At 40.1% G+C, this 18,427-nt stretch overlaps 1 protein-coding gene across 6 annotated transcripts in view; it reads right to left on the bottom strand.

Moving 5' to 3' along the window:
- The window catches only part of ZNF438 (zinc finger protein 438), a 177,639-nt gene extending 161,867 nt beyond the window's left edge, over positions 1–15,772 (bottom strand). For all 6 annotated transcript variants that reach the window (XM_025397921.1, XM_025397923.1, XM_025397919.1 and 3 more), the window contains exon 1: positions 15,668–15,772. The gene's annotated coding sequence lies outside the window, so the exon portion shown is untranslated. The remainder of the gene's footprint in view (positions 1–15,667) is intronic.
- Between the last annotated feature and the right edge of the window lie 2,655 nt (positions 15,773–18,427).

The raw sequence follows: 18,427 nt of genomic DNA, 5'->3' as shown, positions 1-18,427 counted from the left end.
TTATACAATAATAACCAGGCAATATAAGAACTCTAAAGCAAGAAAGAAAATAGATATCACATGAAAATATCAGGATATAAAATTTTAATATAAATATGTAAAGCATATACTTATGAAAATAAAAAGAAATATAGCATAATTATAACAGGGGTGATGTTAAAGTAAGAGCTTTCTTTCTAAACTGTTGGTATAATTAGACAATCTGAAAAATAAATTTTCATAGAAAGAATACATAAATGAAAAGCTTCAACTGAAAAAAATCAAGAATAATTTCCAATCTAACATTCTATATTTGTTTCCTGCTTACATCATTGCCATCTGTATTAACTAGGATAAAAGCTAAACTCCTGTAATAAGACCAATATAGTGGCTCAGATAAAAAAAGAATTTATTTCTCTCTCATGTTACAGTCAAGAGGCAGACAAGTGGTCAAGGGAAGGTAAGTAGCTTTGCTCCATAACGTCATCCAGAGACTAAGATTCCTCCTGTCTTCTCTTACCACTCCTTGGGGCACTGCCCTCAGATGCATGATTGAAGCTAACTCACCAATGCTTCATTTATGGGGATGGGAGGGAAAAGAATATGACTAACAAGCCGCTTTTTTAATACAAACATGCTTTTAAAAGTAGCATATGTCACTTCCACTCTCATCCCTCTGGTCAAAACTTAGAAATGTGGCTTCATCTGGCTACAAGGAGCGTAAGAAATACAATTTCTATGTAGGGGTTATGTGCCTAGCTAAACACGTATCAAAGGTAGGAGAGCATCCTTCTTCCCACTCTGGAATAGTCATTTCCTTTCTAAAGGGATAACTTGAAGTCTCATCCAGTTATTGGATTTAGCTTAAAGTTTAGGTCTCTGGGCAATACACAGCCCTCTTCAACCCATGCACATCCATGTAGCTCCTTCCTAGTGCAGTGGCCCACAAACTAACAAGAGTATGACCTCTGCTCTCCACCACCACCATTACACCCAAAATACAACTGTGGAATACAAATGAGATTAATGCAATTAAGTCTCCCATTCTGAAAATAAAAGAATAGCAAACACCTATTTTTATCAAAGATGAAATACTTCTAGAAAGGAATTGCAAAGTATCTCTGCTCTAGCAAGAAGGCAAGTCCCTTGGTTCATTTCAGATTCTATTCTCTGAGGGGAAGACCCTTGTCCAGGTGTCTTGGCAGTCTTAGCTTTGCCTTTGGAAGATTTTTTCCTTTCCATTATCACTTCTGGTCATACATGAAGCAGACTTGGAAGAGTACATGCTACAAGAGGACAGCAAAGATCTAATAGCCTAGTTACTGCTGGTGCAAATTTGGGACCAAGGGTTGCTTTAGGTGACAAACAATATCAAATCATCAGAGGCTTTTGCAAGCCAAACTTATGGGATCTTTGGCAACATAATCTCCTAAAAATTTCAAAAGGTCTGTTTGCCTCAGTCAGTTCCACAAGAAAGTAGTAACCACAACTAAGGATTTAATCTGGTCATAGATATTAAGCTTGTCAACTCGCTTGTTTTGTGACACAGCCATTCCTCCCTCTCTTCAATCCTCTCTTGATTGAAGGTTAGCTACCTTGAGATTATCTGATTCACATCAGGAGGCTTATACTACTCCAACCCACTGACATCAGGACAGGCCATGTGACTTGAGATATCCCTTCTGACCTGACTGATTTCAGGCTTAGCCATTTGACTTGCTTTGGCCGATAAAATATGAACAAAAGTAACACGTGCCACTTCTAAGACACTGGTTCTGCCATATCTCTTTTGCCTGTCACAAGAAAGGCAATGTCCCAAACAGGCTTATTCCTTTGGCTTAAACACTGGAGTAACAAAGTATGTGGAACACAGCCACAACTAACATGTCATGAGTAAGAAATAAACCTTTGTTGTTGTAGGGAACTGAGATTTTGTATTTATAACTGAAGCTTTTACATAGTTGAAATGACTGGTTGAGGTGGAAAAGCAAATCCTTAATTTGAACCTTGCCTGGACTGTCTGCCACTGTCAGGCCAAGAAAATCTAACAGGAGATTCCTGAGAATGACTATCTTACCTCTTGCTGTTTGGCATAGAGAAGCAATTTTTTCCAACACTGCAGTGCCCCATATTACTGGCCTCTCAGTCAATTCAGACCACAGGCCATTGGCAGAGAGAACCTCCTTTAGCTATATAACTAAAAACTATATACTCCCTTTCAACTCTAATTGCAAACTGGCTAATTGTTCTCTCATTTGACGCCCTCTTGTAGTTACTGGCAAGGACTAATCAACTCATATTAGCAGTCTGATTCTTTCTAACTACCTCCCTGGAGGTACAAACTGGGTAGACAAATTGACTCTCCTCCAAGTTATTAGAGATGACAGTCTCACTGAACATTTTGCCACCACGTAATAAGGGTCACCAGTTTTCTAGCCTATAACACGTTTTCTACTGTCTGTCGACCAACCACTTAACCAGTGCTATACATTTCAGCTTTTTAATTCTGGAACACCATTTCGGGTGCCAATTTTTATACTATACAGGCTATGGGCTAAGCTGCTGTAATAAAGTGATGCCAAAAACCAGTGGCTAAAACAAGAAAGAAGTTTATTCTCTTCCTTGAAACAAGAGACAGATAGGCAGATGGTCAGGGAGAAGATGGAGAGTAGTCATTGCTTCTGCTCTCCAAGGTCATTCACGACCCAGGCAGAGGGATCTTTAGGTTCAAGGTAACTGTTGCCATTCTAGCTGCTGCAGCTTTCAGTTAGGGGGAAAGGGAGTGAGGTGGGCAGACGAAGTTCAGGACAAGCACCTTATATTTACAAAGATAACTCAGAATTTTCACATATCACTTGTGTTCTTATCTAACTGGCCCAAACCTAATCACAAAGCCATACTTATTGGCAGGAGGAGTTTAAAAACAGTCTCTATGTGCATAGCCATGTATCTGGCTAAACCAACAGGGTTCTGGTAGTAAAAGAAAGGAGGAATTAGATACTGGAGCAGAATTAGCAGTCTTTGCCACACTCTCATACAATCTATTCTCCATAGTCATCAGTTTCTTTAAAGGCATGGTTCAGACAATGGCACCCTCCGTTCCAAACGCTCCAGGGGCTTCCTATTTCACTTAGCATAAAAACCAAAGTCCTCACAATGACCAACAAGTCTTCACACAATGTGCCCCTTCATTGCCTCTCTAACCTCATCTCCTAATATTCTTCCCATAAAATAAATACCAAATGTATTAAAAACCAATGTATAAAACTGTAATGCTAATGAAAGAAAAAGTTAAATAACATATTTGCAACCTTGGGATGACGAAAGATTTATTCAAGATCTCAAAAGCATAAACATAGACAAATTTTGATGGCATCAACTTTGATGAATTGGACGCCACAGACAAAATTAGAAGATAGGCAAAAGACTGGAAGAATATGTTTGCAACATCTAACAAAGGCAAGGGATTAAAATCCAGTGTATGCCAAGAACTGTTGCAAAAACAACAACCAAAAGATAGAAAGTGCAAATGAAAATCTGACAAAAAGGCAGAGGCAGACAATTCACAGAAACTGAATTTAAGTTTGCCAGATAATATACAGGATGCCCCACTGAATCTGAATTTCAGATAAATAATTATTGTTTTTTGTAGAAGTATGTCCTGCATATCGCATGGCCCACACTTACACTAAAAAATTATTTGTTGCTTACCTGAAATTCAAACTTAACAAGGTATCTGTATTTTTATTTGCTAAATTTGGAACTGTAAGTGAAATCCATACAAGTGAGTGAAGAGAATCTCACTCTCACTCACTAGTAATTAAAAAAATGCAAATTAAAATTTGAGTTACCATTTTACCCATTATACTAGCAAAAACTAGAAAATAAGTCTTTTATTGAAGAACATGTAACTCTTTTTTTTCATTTGACTACAAAAGATAACCAAACCTAGGATTCTTTATCATATCACTAGGCAAATAAGAGCCCAACTCTTCACTGCATGTACACAGAGAAAAACACATTTCAAATCCATTTACTTCATACTGCAGATAACAAGAATAATCCCAGTAACCATATTCAGGAATCAATTTTTTCCTAAGAATTTTAAGTACATATTTAGTGTGAACCTAAAATAATCAAAAGGGTCAGACTGTAGCTTAGAGTTTATTCAAGCACAAAGGTTGAGGACTGCAGCCAGGGACGAAACTTCCAAGTTGCCTAGCTGAGTGCTCCAGAAAACAAAAGAGAGTCTCAAGTTTTTAAAGAAACAAAGGACGAATCAGGAGAGGGGGCAATTACAAAAGCTGTTCATCAGAAATTCTCATTGGTTTACAAAAATAACATTGCTTGGTGATTGGGTATATGTTGTTGAACTACAGCATACATGGCATTTTATGGGTACTTGGCGTCAGTTAGTCTGGAGCCCCAATAGCAAGCAGCTTGAAGGGGTCATTATTTAGCTCTATGGGGAATGAGATGTACTGCTGTTACATTTTAAATGCCTTTCTGGGCCTGAAAATTTAAAGGAGCTTGCATTCCCAGATAAAAAGGTTTTTCTTATTTCTCCTTAGTATAAATTTGTAAAGTTTTTAACTGTTAAAGACAACAATGTTTCAATATCTTTTAGTAGTTAAACAACAGCTCTGTCAAAAACAATATTACCTATTGTTCATAATGTCAATGTCATAATATATAAGTAATTTTATAATATATTAACTATAGTATTAATTTTCACACTAGGCTAAGATTAACCTCTTAAGGTTGACTATCATACAGTTCAGAAATTTGGTCTGTCAACAGAGACAAGAATCAGACTTTACATTTTTAAAGAGTTTTCCCATAAAAATATCTAAATCACAAACGTAGTTTTAACAGTGGATTATTCCTACCTGGAAGGCAGGAATGAAGGTATGACACAAAACCTGTAGATTAAGGAAGGAAATAGAGGCTGCATATAAAAACAACAGCAACTTTTTTTTTTTTTTTGAGACAGGGTCTCAGTCTGTCACCCAGGCTGGAGTGTAGTGGCGTGATCTCAGCTTACAACAGCACCCATTTTTTAACATGTTATGAGCTTATTACATATGTAAATACAGACAGCACTTAGGGCATTTAAAAATAAAACTTCAATACAAAAAAGAAATTACACCAAAAACTCATTCTGACTTCTATAACTTCTAAGATAATGAATGCCTTAAATTTATTTTAACATCTCCATAGGAAAATAATAATTTAAAATATTACTGTGAAAGATCAATTTAGAAAAAGTTTTGTCACAGAGTAAATAGTTATAGACAGTACAGCAGTTCTTTATTTCATTCTGAAAAAGAAAAATATTCTAAATAAATGTTAAACAACTGAAATACTGGGTTGGTGCAAACATTAATTGCAGGTTTTGCATTGCTGGAATTTGCCATTTGATATTGGAATACATTTTTAAAATAAATGTGGCTATGTTACATATCATTTTAATGGACATTTCTCACTTTATGTTTTTGTTCCTAATGATTTATTACTTGCTGTTTATGTTTATTTTAGACTATGGAAATGATGTTAGACAAACAGCGAATTCCAGTGATTTTCTTATTCGGGATCAAAATGGTTCATAAAGCAGCAGAGACAACTTACAACAACAACGCATTTGGCCCAGGAACTACTAACAAAAGTACAATGCAGTGGTGGTTCAAGAAGTTTTGCAAAGGAGACTGAAAATGAGGAACATCATTGCCGGCCATCAGAAGTTGACAACGACCAATTGAGAGCAATCATTGAAGCTGATCGTCTTACAGCTACGTGAAAAGTTGCGGAAGAACTCAATGTTGACCATTCTATGGTCGTTTGGCATTTGGAGCAAATTGGAAAGCTGAAAAAGCTGGATAAGTGGGTGTCTCAGGACCTGAGGGAAAATGTTTTTAAATCGTCATTTTGAAGTGCCATCTCATCTTATACTACACAACAATAACGAACCATTTCTCAATCGGATTGTGACGTGTGACAAAAAGTGGATTTTATACAACTGGCAACGACCAGCTCAGTGCCTGGACCTAGAAGAAGCTCCAAATCACTTCCCAAAACCAAACTTGCACCAAAAAAAGGTCAGAGTCACTGTTTGGTGGTCTGCTGCCAGCCTGATCCACTACAGCTTTCTTCTTTTTTTTTTTTTTTTTTTTGAGACGGAGTTTCGCTCTGTCACCCAGACTAGAGTGCAGCGGTGCGATCTCAACTCACTGCAACCTCTACCTCCCAGGTTCAAGCGATTCTCCTGCCTCAGTTCTCAATTAGCTGGAACTATGGGTGTATGCCACCATGCCTGGCTAATTTTGTATTTTTAGTAGAGATGGGGTTTCGCAATGTTGGCCAGGCTGGTCTCAAACTCCTGAACTCAGGTGAGCCACCCACCTCGGCCTCCCAAAGTGCTGGGGTTACAGATGTGGGCCATCACACCCGGCCCACTACAGCTTTCAGAATCCTGGTGAAACCATTACATCTGAGAAGTACACTCAGCAAATCAATGAGATGCACTGAAAAGTGCAACACCTGCAGCCAGCGTTGGTCAACAGAAAGGGCCCAATTCTTCTTCATGACAATGCCCAACCGCACGACACACAACTAACGCTTCGAAAGCTGAATGAATTGAGCTATGAAGTTTGCCTCATCTGCCATATTCACCTGACCTCTTGTCAACTACCACTTCTTCAAGCATCTCGACAACTATTTGAAAGGAAAATGCTTCCAAAACCAGCAGGTTTTTGGAAAGCAGAAAACGCTTTCCAAATCCCAAAGCATGAATTTTTAAGCTATGGGAATGAACAAACTTATTTCTCATTGGCAAAAATACGTTGATTATAATGCTTCCTATTCTGATTAATAAAGATGTGTCTGAGCCTACTTATGATTTAAAATTCATGGTCCTAAACCGCAATTACTTTTGCACCAACCTAATACTTTATATAAATGGTACTATGATATAATAATTATAGTGACACGATTTGCAAATACTAAAATATTTTGCTTGCATTGTTCTGTAAAATATATGCAATATAATAATTAATCCTTCATAATGTTGATAAGAATAATTTCCAAGTAACTTTCAAAAAGTAATCACTTCTAGATGTATCTCTAATAACAGCAAAAACAACACACTTCTAGATCTATAATTGGCATCTATCAAGACTAATTTTGGCAGGCACATAATACAACACACTCCCACAAGAGAAAAAAAAATAGACATAAAAGCAACACAGCTTTCACCATAATTTTTAAAGCATTAATATATTTCCACAAATAATATATTACCTTTTGAACTATATATAAAAATAATCCTTGAGGCAGCCTGGGTTCCAAATATACTATCCTGAAATTGATAGAAAACAAGTGATAGTTGTACATCCAATTTTCTTTTAAGTTTCAGAAGAAAAGGAAAATCAAAAGTATGTTATGTTAGCGCCATGGCTAACATTAACATGTTTGACATAAAAAGTACGTATTCTTCAACTTCAAGAAAGGAAAAGATTGTTCTTTGGCTCTAGTCGTGAGCTGGAAACAAGTAACCACAAAACCAGTTTTAACTCTTCCCCAATCAATCCTTAAAGTCTACTCAACATTTCCATGTAAGTACTTTGTCAACAAAGTAAGCCAATCAGCAACTGCCCGCTTCAGTACCTTTGCTCCTCAAAGCCCGTCAGTCTCTAAACTCTAACTTTAAAGCTGGCTAATCCTTAAATTTTTGCACTTTTCAAAATCAGCCAATCTCAAACACTGTGCTTCCTCAAAACCCTATATAAAAATATCTCTGCGTGTTTAAAGGACCATGTTCTGCAAGCATGGTTCTCCCCTACTCAGCAAGTACGATTTACCAAAACTCAGATAAGTTTCTAGTTAAGTCAAATTAGAATAGGCTTACAAACACTGAATTACCAATGATTCAAGTGGCAACATAAGTATCAAGAGACCTAAAATTAAGTTAGGCAAAGACTTTGTGAATTTATCCAGAAATTGTCAGATTTATTTATTGGAGAATATCTGAAGACACAGAACAGCTCAGTGGAAACAGCCAAACTACATTATGAGTTGGGTGACACTGAATAGGTTATTTAGTATCTCGAAACCAGTTTCCTTTTCTATGAAATGAGAGTAATAACTCTATTTCACAGTACTGTCAAGAAGATTAAATGGGATAACAATAACTGATAACTTTAAAAGATTGCTAGGTATACAGTTCTAGATTTGCTTTCATCACTAACTTGCTAACATATATGGAAAGTCATTTAACCTAAGTCTGTTTCTTCATTGGTCTAATAGTGAGGATAATACACGCCCTACACATTTTATGGACTGTTCGTAACAATCAAAAATGAAAATTAATGTGAAAAGGATTTTGATAGATATAAACCATGAAACTCCGAGATAGCTAATTTAACATATACAACAATAAAGGGAATTCACACTAGGAAACCTGTTAAAATCCAGGATTATATAAAGTCCAGATTAAGTTAATTTTAGTAAGAAATATATTCATAGCCAAAACAAATGTAAAAACACTAGACACACTGGCAACCAAAAAAATTCAAGGCTACTATTATTAGATTCAAGAATTATTTCCCATTCAGTAAAAGAACCAAATTAGCTCAGCTATCCAACAGACTAAAAGCAGTACAACACAATCCTTTGTCCAAGTCAGGCATTTGCCACTTAAACCTACCACCTCCATTTCTAAAGTATTTAAAAAAAAAAAAAAAAAAAAGAAGAACGGAAGGAAGGAGGGAGGAAGGGAGGGAGGGAAGGGAGAAAAGATATTACAGGATTTCTCAACATCAGGAGTACTGACATTTTGAACTGGATAATTTTCTGTTGTTGAGAAGTTGTCTCGTACATTGTAGGACATTCAGTGACATGCTATAATGGCCTCAATCCACTAGATGCTAGGAGTAATGCCCCTACACACAAATGTGACAACCAAAAATGTTTTCTAGACATTGCCAAATGTCCCCAGAGTGTGTTGGAAAGTAAAAAATCATTCTGAGTTCAGATTCATCACAGTATCATCTTCCAGTATTTATTTCACACTGATTGGTGGCTTGCAATGCAAATTGAAATTAACAGCTTTGCAATTTAAGAACTGAATAAGCAAATACTCCCTGTAGAATGGTAACAACTTGAGGAATAATAGCTACGTAGTTATGGTTAAATTATTCCTTTCATCAACATACTGGTTTTGCTTAACATTCCCTAAGAATTTTCTTCTGGGTGTTTTGGGGTTAAAACTTGGTTAACCTGTCACTAAAGCTTAGTCTCCACCTAGACTTACTAATTATTAGCCATTAGTGTTATGTGTTAAAATCAAACGTAAAGATTTTAATTTCTTTTCTTTTTTTTTTTTTTGAGATGGAGTCTCGCTCTGTCGCCCAGGCTGGAGTGCAGTGGCTGGATCTCCGCTCACTGCAAGCTCCGCCTCCTGGGTTTACGCCATTCTCCTGCCTCAGCCTCCCAAGTAGCTGGGACTACAGGCACCCGCCACCTCGCCCAGCTAGTTTTTTTTCTTCTGTATTTTTTAGTAGAGACGGGGTTTCACCGTGTTAGCCAGGATAGTCTCGATCTCCTGACCTCGTGATTCGCAAGCAACCAAATGTGACATGAAGCAAAACTAAGTGCTACTTATATAAATTATTTAAATATATTCAAACATTTACAGTGTAAAGTACACAAACAAGCATCCAGCTACTACTGCAAATATATACGAGTTGAAGATAATAATGCAAAAAAAAAAAAAAAAAGTGACTGCAAGTAGAATTTTGACGAAAACAAAAAATGGGGAAAGGAGTCCCTATTTAATACATGGTGCTGGGAAAACTGGCTAGCCATATGTAGAAAGCTGAAACTGGATCCCTTCCTTACACCTTATACCAAAATTAATTCAAGATGGATTAAAGACTTAAATGTTAGACCTAAAACCATAAAAACCCTAGAAGAAAACCTAGACAATACCATTCAGGACACAGGCATGGGCAAGGACTTCATGACTAAAACAACAAAAGCAATGGCAACAAAAGCCAAAATTGACAAATGGGATCTAATTAAACTAAAGAGCTTCTGCACAGCAAAAGAAACTACCATCAGAGTGAACAGGCAACCTACAGAATGGGAGAAAGTTTTTACAATCTACCCATCTGACAAAGTACTAATATCCAGAATCTACAAAGAACTTAAACAAATTTACAAGAAAAAATCAAACAACCCCATCAAAAAGTGGGCAAAGGATATGAACAGACATATTCTTCTTCTCAAAAGAAGACATTCATACAGCCAACAGACACATGAAAAAATGCTCATCATCACTGGCCATCAGAGAAATGCAAATCAAAACCACAATGAGATACCATCTCACACCAGTTAGAATGGCGATCATTAAAAAGTCAAGAAACAACAGGTGCTGGGGAGGATGTGGAGAAACAGGAACACTTTTACACTGTTGGTGGGACTGTAAACTAGTTCAACCATTGTGGAAAACAGTGTGGCGATTCCTCAAGGATCTAGAACCAGAAATACCATTTGACCCAGCCATCCCATTACTAGGTATATACTCAAAGGATTATAAATCATGCTGCTCTAAAGACACATGCACATGTATGTTTATTGCGGCACTATTCACAATAGCAAAGACTTGGAACCAACCCAAATGTCCATCAATGATAGAGTGGATTAAGAAAATGTGGCACATATACACCATGGAATACTATGCATAAAAAAGGATGAGTTCATGTCCTTTGTAGGGACATAGATGAAGCTAGAAAACATGATTCTGAGCAAACTATTGCAAGGACAGAAAACCAAACATCGCATGTTCTCACTCATAGGTGGGAACTGAACAATGAGAACACTTGGACACAGGGTGGGGAACATCACACACCGTGGCCCATGGTGGGGTAGGGGGAGGGCGAAGGGATAGCATTAGGAGATATACCTAATGTAAATGACGAGTTAATGGGTACATTTCACCGACATGGCACATGTATACATATGTAACAAACCTGCACGTTGTGCACATGTACTCTAGAACTTAAAGTATAATTTAAAAAATAAATAAATTTAATTCAAAAATTATTTAAATGCTCAGTATGTACTATCACTGGGCTAGACACACTGTTTTCAACAACAAACAATCTTCATATATATAAAATTACTCATAAAATAGTTTAAAATTTGTTTGTGCAAATGTAAATTTTAAAAGGAATCTGACTTACTATCTAGGATGTTATATTTCACATGGTCAGTGTTAGAAACAGAGGCTCCTGTTTTCAGGTAGAACTTACCATCATTCGCCTCTGCTGGGAGCTACCTGACACAATTAAATAACCATCAACCTGCCCTCACTGAGCCTGAACTTAAAAGTCAGTATCGCCTGAGCATCAGTAGGCTACTGACTATGCAATTTTACTTTATACCATATATGGGTATCTGATGTTCCTGGGAAACTAACTGCAAATGTAGTATAAATAAAGACTAATCATTTCAACTCCATTAAATGTAGGGAAGCTACAAGAGCAGATTTAAAATGTTGTGAACTGCAAAATCAGACGGCACCCCTCTACATTTATGTTAGTAGAGGGCTCCTGTTTAGGAGTAATCATAGATTGGGTTATTTAGATACTTTCCCAATGAAAGCTTAAAACAAAATATAATTTTATATACTTAAAAAAATTCTGAAATTAACCATAAAATCTATAGCAGTGCAATTTTATACAATCCTTAAATGGTTTAAATTTGAAATACTCATGTTAGGAAGTAATAAAATTGTGACAACTGTTGAGGTTATGGTATGCCGTGAAAGATCTACAGGAACAAGACACATCTTTTTTTGTTAGTATTGTTCTAGTCTCCATGTTCTACAATGTTCCAGCTATACGAGATGTAATCTGCAATTCCACCTATGACATACATCACCAGATCCCCTTTCTATGACAAAAAAAAAAAAAAAAAACACATGTCAATGTTAGAGATGGTCAGCAGAGAAATTCAAACTTATTCCAATATGTGGAACTTTGGCATGATACACTTAAACTGGTGGAAACCTGCCTGAATACCTCACCCAGCCCCTCCATCACCCTCTATTATGCAAGCTGCAACATTTCAAGCCAACTCCCTTATTTCTCTAGTGAGCCCTGTCAACACTGAGGTAATAGAACTGAAAAAACTCATCACTTCACAAGGATAGTCAAATATCAGAATTTATTTCATTTGGTAAAAATTCTATCATTGCCAAATAAAACTAATATAAATATGGTAAAATATGCATGATTTTGAGTAATTCTTTTGTTGAAAAGGACTCTTGGGGAGCCTCAACTTCATCCTGCAACAGCTTAGGCATTCTTCTGCCCCTTTGCCCTTTTCATGCCCCATCTCACAAGTCATGGAAGCTGAGGAGGGGAGGGTGCAGAAAACCAGAATGAACTAATCAGCATGTATTTATGGATTTAGTCTACTCTAATCTTATTCCCACAGGTTTTTCCTCATACTCTGCTCCTCTAGGTAAAGAACTGTTTTATTCATCTCTGAACTTCCAACACCTAACCAAATGCCCAGCATATAAAGTCATCCCTAACATCTACTGCACAGCAGGCACTGGATTAGGGACTAGAGATAGAGAAGTTAAAGAGATAGACCTTGCCCCTATGGAACCTACAGTGGTAGAATGGGCAGGGGAATACCAGATACTGGCTGCATGAACCCAGTCAGGTACATAATGAAAGACCAGTTAGCACAGTCCCACTGCCTATAATCTTTCTCCCACAGCCAACCAAAGCTTAGATGAAAAATAAAAGCAGGCTTTCTCTTCAGAAAAATAAATGGGTATCTGCAACCCTGACCTTCCCCTGAGTTCCAAATTCACAGGCATGCATACTCAACATGTCCACTCGGAGGTGGTTACAGGGATTCAATGCATGGACTCCAAAGCCACACTGCTTAGGTTTGAATCCCAGCTACATCACTCACAATCTGGGTGACTTCAGACAAGTCACTTATAACCTCTTTTTGCCTCTATTTTCTCGTGTGTAAAATGGGGACAATAATGGTTGCTTGCACATATAATTCTTATGATGATTAAATGAATTAATATAGGTAAAAGTAGTTAAAACCCTGCCTGGGACTCGGTTTACACTTACATAGTACTTACTATTTTCACTAGCACTGTTGTTATGACTACGTCTAACAGGCATTTAGAACTTGTGCAAAACTAAATTTGTAATTTTCCTCAGTAAACAGCACCACTATACTTCCAGTTGTTCCAGGCTAACCCTAAGAAATCACCACTTCTCCCTTTTCCTCAAATTCCACATCAGCTCATCCCGTCCGCTCTACCTTCAAAACGCATCATCAGTTCTACCGCCGACCATCATCTCCACAACTACCTACCCCAGCCCAAACCACCATCATCTCACCCACAGGGCACAGCAGCTTTCCCCCATTTTCACTCCACCCCACCCACTCTAATCTACAGTTAATTCTCCATATAATAAAACTTAAATCAGACACCAGTCCCTTGATGCAAACCTTCCAGTGGTTTTCCACCACAGTTAGAATAACACCTTTACTTCACCACAGCCTACAAGGGACCCCACGGCCTGCCTGGCCCTTGACCATCATTGGCCACCACTTTCCCCCTTCCCTGCTGTACTCTAAACACTCTCGCTGTGTCTGGGCCACCTCAGAGCATTGTCCTGTGCTGTTCCTGCTGTGAGGCCGAAACTACAGTCACCTGGAGCCTGGACTCTGACGTCAGACAACCCACGTTCAAACAGTCTCTACAGCGTTTTAGCTGTGCAACCTTTGGCAAATTCTTAACCTTTCTGTGTGTCAGTTGCCTCATCTATGAAATGGAGATATTAGGTTATACCATGAGACTTGTAAAACTCTAATTTAGTGTTCACAATAGTGCCTTACATATGGTAAGCTCTACTTTTTTTAAGCGTTCATTGCTATTATTATTCCTCTCTGAAACCTTCTAACCTCAGGCTTTTTCCCTCACACTTCAATTGATTCAACTGTCCCTGCATTTGAATGGCTCTTCCTGACAGATCCTACCAAAAACAACTTTCCCTGTTCCCCCACTGTCCTCCTCTCTTCTTCCTCCCCTTCACTGCACTTAGGACTATCTGAAATTACATTATGCACGTATTGTTCGTTTATTTCCCACTGCAACATGAGCCCTGCTAGGCTGGAGGCTGTCTTCTTTACTGCTCTATTTCTAGAGATTTCTGACTCACATCTCATCCAGGCTAGGCGACCAATGCAAATCTCCTAATAACAATACCACACTTAGAAAGCCTTTCATTTCCACACTCGTGATCTCATTTGATCCTGGAAAAACCAGCAGCAGATATACCATCAGCTCTCATTTTAGATAAGAAAAACACAGTTCCAAGTTTGGGTGACTTGTCCTTGGACGCGAAGCTAGTTAACGAATAGAACAAAAATTAGAAGCCCTGCTTTCTGATTCAAAGGCTCCTCCCACCCGGATGAAAGGATATCACACTCCTGAAACGAATTTACAGAAATGTGAACTCTCCAGCTCCTGTATAAATACACCCTGAAGTGTGCACAGTATTCTTCCCTTCAAAGTTCCTGCCAAATACTAGTCCCGGAGTTTGAGAGGCATTATAGTCTAGAAACAACTAATCGATAATGTACTACCCCTTGACCAAAATATTCAAGCAGTCAGATACGATGATTGGATATTCTCATTCTTTTAATTTTTTACAGCAATCCTTAAAACTCCGTGAGTCTATGTTGTATATAATGTGCTAGTTCCAGCATACTGAAAGCTTCCTCTGCAAAACCCAGACAACGGGGGCATTGTAATTGTCAAGAGTACCATGCTAACGATACCTGTTATTTCTTGGGATCCTCATTCTATCAAGTTTAGTGACAACAGTTCATATCACCCAACAGGCTGCAGTGTGGTATAGGATCAGATGGATGGAAGGTTGTCGGGGGTAGGCAAAATAGTGAAAAACTTCCCCGTCTACAAGATTCCTGGTCAAATGGCCAGCAGCTACCACATTCCTCGGAATAACCAAGTGCCTGTGTATAAGCTTTCTCCTAGCAAATTTACACACTTGTGTTATCTCACGTGTTCCTAGTGCTGTGGGAACGACCATTAGGGAGGCCAGAGGCTGCTGTACCTCCATTTTACACAAAAAGAAAACTAAGGCAGCAAGTGGTTATCTTATAAATGTGTCCACGACGACTCGGTCACTTGCGAGATCCCAACGGCCAGGACATAGGATTCCTAGTCTCTGAGAGGAATCCTCCATCCCCGACTTCACGTGTCAAACTCCAGGGCTGAGAGGGAGAAGAGGAATCTAAGTCCCTTTATCACAGAAGAAAAAAAGGTACTCTCCATTTGGACTCTCCGCCCCTTCTAAGGCCTCGCTCCCAGGCTCGGGGACGCTCCCCGCCCCAGGGGAAAAGGTGCTAGCCCTGCCCCACGGGGCGCGGCCTCGCCTCCCGCACCCCAGATCCCTCCCGCCCAGCAGGGCGCGCTGCCACTCTGAGCAGGCACCTGTCCCTTCGTCACAATCGGCGGCTACCCAAGGAACTGACGCCCCCACAGCCACCACCACCGCCGGGGCTGCCAGCTGCCAGCGGGCCCCGCAAGCCCAAGGAGCTGCAGGAATCCTCGTAAACTTACAGTTTTCCTACAGCGTGCGCGTCACGGCGGGGTGACGTCACGGGCCCAGCGTTCGGGGAGGTCAGGCCAGCCGGCGCGGGCCACTGGGCCCCCGGGCTCCGCCCTCGCCCCGCCCACGGCGCTGCGGCGGGAGACACGCCCCCGAGCTCCACGCACCGCCCCGTCGCGGACACCGCGAGCGGGCGCAGAAGGCCTCAGAACCCGCATGCCAGTGGGCTTCGCCGGCCGGGGCGCCTGCGGCGGCCTCTCCTCTACCAAAGCCTCACTCAAAGCCCGAAGCCGGGGTTAGCGTAGGAGGAGGGGCCGAAAAAAGGGGACGGAGACCTTCAGAAATACTGTAAACAAGCTGTCGCCCTGGGGGCTGGAGTAGGACGCCTGGGTTGTGAGGTAGTTTTTCCACAGACATTGCCCGCCTTCCTCACGTGTTCGTTAAAAGTTCTCCACGTGTGGAAACAGCCATTTGCTCTCCATCAGGTGCAGGCCGTTCCTCAGCCCTGAGAAGACAGCTCTCCCAGGGTTCTTCGCTCCGCCCCGGCTCGACGCGACTCCCGGTAGACTCCGCCCAGACCCCGCCCATCTCTTGACTCGGCCCCTCCCACGCCTGGTTAGGCCCTGCCCCCTGGGTCCCGCCCTTCCGGCTCCGGCTCGTAGCTCCCGCGGGCCCCCACCTGCCCCTCCTGCCCTGGCGCCGCCTCCAGCCCAGCCCGTTCCTTGCAGATTTCAGCTTCTGCCTGGCCTGCCGGATTTCCCGTTTCGGCTGGGTGAAGCTACTCACGGGTTGCTGTTCACCTCCATTAAGTTTAACAAACGGTGATCCGGATAAACATGTTCACTTCTTCACCAGGACAAACTTTCCAGCCCCCCCACCCAGTCATCTCACGATACCCTCCCGTGTCCACGCCCCACTCTCTGCTCCCCACTTTGTTTGTTTGAGACGAGTGTTTCTGTCTCCCAGGCTGGAGTGCAGTGGCGCGATCTCGACTCATTGCACCCTCCGCCTCCCGGGTTCAAGCGATTCTCCTGCCTCAGCCTCCTGGGTAGCTGGGATTACAGGCGCGCGCCACCACAGCCGGCTAATTTTTTTTTTTTTTGAGACGGGGTCTCGCTCTGTTGCCCAGGCTGGAGCACAGTGGCGCGATCTTGGCTCAGTGCCAGCTCCGTCTCCCGGGTTCACTCCATTCACCTGCCCCAGCCTCCTGAGTAGCTGAGACTACAGGCGCCCGCCACCACACCCGGCTCATTTTTTGTTTTTTTAGTAAAGACAGGGTTTCACCGTGTTAGCCAGGATGGTCTCCATTTCTTGACCTCGTGATCCGCCCGCCTCGGCCTCCCGAAGTGCTGGGATTACAGGTGTGAGCCACCGCACCCGGCCTCTTTGCTCTTTTATGCCCTCAGAAACAGAGTTCTGGTTTAAAAAGGGGGCTCAATAGACGGAAAAAATGAAGGCTCAAAGAACTGACAACAAAATATTAACATTTGGCTTCTGAAATTCTTACACTCTCATAAGCAGAAAAAACAAATGTTATGGTAAAAAAGTGGCTCACACAAATCTGTCTTGGGGGAAAAAAAAAAAAGAATGAGAAAAACAGGCTTCGGAATAAATAGACCCAAAGGAGGAAGTATTGAAAATGGCAAGATTCACTTTTGTAAACTTATTTGGAACCACGGCAGATGGCCAGGGCAGGGATTTTGCAAGGCAGCTCCAGTTGTAAGTAAAACCTGAAACAATGGTTTGTTTACACTCTCATTGAAAACGCTGTCGTATTTTTATAGGAAAGAGTGATGACGGGAATATTGGGTTTTAATTCGAGATCTGAGCTGGTTAAAAAGAAAAACGTTTATTGTTCCAGAAAAATCTACGTGTTTTTAAATGTTCTGATTTGAAAAAATATTTGTATATTTTATCTGAATATTAAATAGTTTTAATCATTATCAAATGATGTAAGAGGAATTTGTAAAGGCTGTACATAATTGTAACAATGTTTTTCTGTAGAGCAGAGGTATAGAAAAATTAACGTTTTTTAAAGTTCTGCATATTTTTAAAACAGTGATATTTATGTTTTTCCTTGCAAAACAATTTTGAGAAACCTTTAAATTGTTAATTTCATAGTTCACATGCTTACAAAATGTTTTATATATATCATTTCTAAAAATCGTAATTTTTTTGAGTTGCTAGGTATACCTTATGGGAGTGTTTCACAGGTACATGTCATCTGTTATTTTTTGGAGTGGAAATAGGTAAGAAGCATACACCAAATGTATTAAATGTTTTTCCTATAGAATACTTTTCCCTCTGAAAGATGGCATTGTAGAATATAGTCTTCTCATCGTATTGTTCAATATACTTTCTCTTGAAATCCCAGGTATTAAAAAAAAAACCAAAAAAAAAAACGTTGTTTTGCCAGATGCAGGAAAAAAGTAAACGCAGTGAACAGAAGATAGCCAACAGTAAAGGTACCCAAGCAAGGATCACAACCTCAAGGAATGTCAAGTAGAAATTTGTGGGAAAATACACACTCACGTTCAGTCAAGTTTCTATAACAAACTGGAATTTGACCTAGACAGGAAGCGAGAAGCTAGGGCCAAAAGTGTTGTTATTAAAGAGAGGAACTGCTTTCTTTAAGAAAATAAAACCTCGGACCTTGGAGGTTTAGCACTGGAAGGACTGAGGCCCTCCGCTATGACCCTTGGGCTTTCAGTTTCCCCTTGTGATTCTTTCTCTTTGATATCTGCTGCCTGTAGCAATCTGGCTTCCAGAGC

The sequence above is a fragment of the Theropithecus gelada genome, chromosome 9, assembly GCF_003255815.1.
Source record: "Theropithecus gelada isolate Dixy chromosome 9, Tgel_1.0, whole genome shotgun sequence".
NCBI classification, from domain to species: domain Eukaryota; kingdom Metazoa; phylum Chordata; class Mammalia; order Primates; family Cercopithecidae; genus Theropithecus; species Theropithecus gelada.
This window is presented reverse-complemented; position numbering and strand designations above follow the sequence as displayed.